Raw genomic sequence first — 4,377 nt, 5'->3', positions numbered from 1 at the left:
TCTCAGAATGTGACTGTGTATGGATACAGGACCTTTAATGAAATGATTAAGTCCAATTGAGAAACCTACTCCACTCTGGTCTCTTTAGGAGAAGAGAAAGAGAAAAGAAGGATATGTGCTCACAGAGGAAAGGCCATGTGAGAACAGGTGTTCATATGCAGACAGCTAGAGAGGCTTCAGGAGAAGCATTCTTGGGGATACTTTGACATTGTTGTTACAGACTCTAGAACTGAGATAAATTAAATTTCTGTTGTTTAAACCATTTAATGAGTAATATTATGTATGGTAACCTCAGCAAACTTATACACCATATGTTTGACCGCTAAATCAAGAGAAAAGATAAAAACAAAAACAAGATTAAAGATGAATTGAAGTTTTAACCTGTTACAAACTAAGAAGATATTAATAAAAGTCTAAAATATTAAAAAAAAAAACAAAACAAAAGAAAATAGCACTTTATTTGAGAAAAATATATTAAATGTAAGTTTTGAGTCAAATCAGTACATTAAAAAGAAACATGAGGGGCCAACGGGTGGCGTTGTTGTTAAGGAACAGGATGCCTACAGGGTTAACTGTGGTTCAAGACCTGGTGACTTGAAAACACTGGGCACGTGTGTGTGTGTGTGTGTGTGTGTGTGTGTGTGTGTGTGTGTGTGTTTGCAGAAAATCCTAGGATGAGAATGAAAGAAAAGGGATTGCTTGATAGCCATATCCTCTGAGGGATAATTTCTCATTTTTTCTTTCATTATCTCTTCTCTGTTTCTCTCCAGTGAGTGTACACACCCTATGGCATAAGAAAAAAAAAAGAAGAAGGAAAAAAAATGAAAAAAAAAAACATATGGTCTTATGGTTTGGATTGTGGTTTGTAAACTCCAAGTTTCATGTTTTAGAATTTGTTCTAAGTGAGCAGTGATTGAATGTCCCCTGGAAATCTATGTGTTATATTGTATTGTATTAATTATATTGTAAACATATCAAATAAAAATGTAGGACTAGCAGATGGCATAATGTTTATGTTGCTAGACTCCCACATGGTTGACTGTGGTTTGAGTCCTGGACCAAAGGCTTGAAACTCATACCAGGTATGTGTGCATGTGTGCCCAACATTCTGAGAGGAGAATGGAAGAGAAAGGATTGCAACATGGCTACTCCCCTGGGGGGAGATGTGATTTCTCACTTCTGGCTCTCTGTCTTTTCAGCAAACAGATGTGTCCTATAGGAAAAATCTCTCAAAACAAAACAAAACAAAAAACCAAACCCAAAACAAAGAAATTTACAGAAGTAAATACCTATATATAAAATTTTTTTTCACCTAAAAAAATCAGATCAAATAGAAAATGAAGAACAAATTAAGTGGGCAGAAGGAAGGAAATTAACAAATATAAGAAACTAAAAGAAATAATAAAATACAGACTAGGAAATATAGTAGAACTAATCAACAAAACTACAATCTGTTGTTTTAATATACAGTTTTAGGGTCAGCAAGCGGCATAGTGGTTAGGATGCCTGACTCCCACATGGCCGACTGGGGCTTGTGTAACAGACCCAGTGGCTTGAAATGCATGCCAGGCACCTGTGCATGCCTGCCTAAAATCCTGAGAGGAGAAAGGAGAAGGGATTGGCAGTGTGACTATTCCACATAGGGGGGTAATTTCTTCCTTACTGTCTCTCTTTTTTATTTTTTCAAATGACTTAGATTTAATCATCAGAAGCAAATTAAATGGAAAGCTTACAATAGAGAAGAACTACATCTCAGTGCCTTTTGCAAACAGCCAGGACAGAAAGGGACTGGGGTTTTCCCTCAACCTGATTCCCTTCCAAACAAAGACATCCACAGTGTCCCTGGCACTGTGGCCCAGGAAAGGGGAGACTACTGGTTCTGTGCAATGAAGTCACCTTGCCCACCACTCACTCCTGGCCAGCATCATGGGCCCCACCTTGCCAACTCTGGCTATCACCCTTCTTTTTTGTGACCTGAGACGATGTCATCAATCCACAGCAGGAGCACTGCCATCTCCACTACTGTCTTATATGTCTGCAGCTTCACAGCCGACGGCTTCCATATACCCAGTTCCTTTATGTCCACCAAAGTGCCCATTTCCCCATTTACTCCCCAGGTCTCACAATTCTCCTGGGTGTGCTTGGCCCAAAGGGAGGTAAGGAGATGGATCATGCTGGCCCTGCAATTCTGGATCAGGGTATGAGGGATGGCCTCTAGGGCTGGGCACAGCCAAGTATGGCCACTGTTACACACCACTCGTGGCCTTAGATTTTTCTGTCAGGGCATGAACCACAGCCATCTAGAGGCACCACCCCCAGCACCAGCTGACGTTCCAAGAGAACGTTGCAACACACTTGCTTTGCATCCTGGAGGTTGCATTCTACTTCTGAGAGAATCTCTTTGCTGGCTCCTTGGAGGAGAATGGCACAGGTCTTGGGGTCTTTGCACTCAGTGATAAATGTAAAGTACTTATCTCCAATTTTCTTGACTTCCAAAAGACCTGCTCTTGTTCCAACATCATCCTCTCTCAGTTCCTCTGGTCGGCTGACTATCCGGGCCCTGTAGGCTCTAGCAATGTGATTATTGTCTGTCTTCTGGACTCCAGATGGCTGTGACCTTGGCCCGCATGACGTAGTGCTGAAATAAATCTGAGAGCCATTTTCTGTGATGACCACATCAGGCTTCAGTTGGTTAATATCCTCAAGTGCTGCTGGATATACTCTTCTTCCATCTGGAGGACTCGGATAAAATCTTCCTCTTGTGTAATCTCAATGTCAGTCTGGCTTTCTCCTCTCTTGTATTCCAGAAAAGAATCTAGAAGCACAATGTGAGGATTCTTGATATAGCACCACATTCGTGGGTTGGTCACATCCTTGTTTATCATGACTCCACGTAAGACACACACGTTTAGTGATGCCCCCCAGGTGTCTTTCCCACCTGGCATATTACTTGATGTCTCCTTCTAAACATTCTCCTCAAACTGTACAATCCTAACAGTGTCCAGGACAATGTTACAAGCTGAAGAGGACCATGGAGTGATTGCTTTGGTGTAATGGAGCTGTTGATGAAGTTCAGCATCGTATAGTGATTATTAATGTCCACAGGAGTACTGATTTTATTTAGGGTGCTGATCGTGTCATTCAATGCCTTGCGGTATGCACTGATCACCACTCTTGGCTGTATCTGCTCCTCTAGGAAGTGCTCAGCAACAGACAGCATTTTTCCACAAGAATAATGACTGATGTGGTCCCATCTCCAATCTCTTCTATACTGTGTCTGGTAATTTCAATCATGGACTCTGTTGATGGATCCTGGACTTTGATTTGCATCATTGACTTGGGTCTCAAACATGTGCGTATGATACCTGCAATAGTCTTGGCAGCATTGATGTTTCCAGACTGAACTTTTCTTCCACATTCTCACTTTGTGTTCTGGCTAAGCAGGAGTGTGGGATGATGGCTCATCACGGTGGTACAGTATAGAGCTGGGCACCCAGAGCAGAGAACTGGCAGAAGCTTACGGAGAGAGAGAGAACCAGAGAGAAGCCTTTGTCTCTCTGTCTCTAAGGCCAGTGAATGTGCCCTAGAGCAAAAATTTCTTAAAAAAAAAGAAAAAATAATTCAGCTTTAAAATACAAATTATCTAGGTTTATCCCTTTAATAAAGCAAGTATTAAGGCTGGACAGTGGCCCAGTGGTAAATCACAGTGCTCTGTGAGGCTGGTCAACATGGGAAGGTTTCAGGTTCACATCCCAGGACCTCTCTGAATATGCAAGGCACTTGTGTGCCCATAATCCAGGGCTAGATAATTCATCTGCTGGGGGTGAACTGCAGCATCAGAATCCTGTTAGGAGTAACTGTCTCTCCCAGAACTAATGAATGAATAAATATAAATTTGAAAAAACAATTATGGAATAAAACACATTTCATCATCTGGATGAAAATCCATATTATTATTTTTTGACTAGTATCAACTTGTGACTTCTGTCTTCCATTCCAAATCTTTAATATTGGGTTGTTGGAAAAGTTATGATGTATTTTTTCTGTATTTCCCATGCAAAAATATGCCAGGACTTTTCTGATAACCCAATAGTTTGAGTCCTCTTGTAGAGTTTAACCTTGTAAAATAGGAGAGTTAAGGACACAGACCCCCACACATAATAGAAAATCTACATATAATGTTTGGCTCTCCCAAAACTTAAATACTAACAATGTCCTGCTGACTGGAAGTCTTATCGATAACCAGAACAGTTGATTGACATATGTTTGTACAACACAGGTACTATATACTATATGCTTGAAATAAGTCCAGTCCGCAGGCTACATTATAGTACTATCCACCAATTCAACAGTTTGGAATTTTGACCTTTTTAGAAA

General features: G+C 40.8%; 1 pseudogene; it reads right to left on the bottom strand.

Annotated features, from left to right (window-relative positions):
- Positions 1-1,908: 1,908 nt before the first annotated feature.
- On the bottom strand, positions 1,909-3,492 carry LOC102479587 (T-complex protein 1 subunit gamma pseudogene; annotated as a pseudogene).
- Between the last annotated feature and the right edge of the window lie 885 nt (positions 3,493-4,377).

The sequence above is a fragment of the Tupaia chinensis genome, unplaced genomic scaffold (assembly GCF_000334495.1).
Source record: "Tupaia chinensis unplaced genomic scaffold, TupChi_1.0 Scaffold000365_1, whole genome shotgun sequence".
Classification (NCBI taxonomy): Eukaryota; Metazoa; Chordata; class Mammalia; order Scandentia; family Tupaiidae; genus Tupaia; species Tupaia belangeri.
The sequence above is the reverse complement of the archived record's forward strand: the minus strand, read 5'-3'. Positions and strand labels throughout refer to the sequence as shown.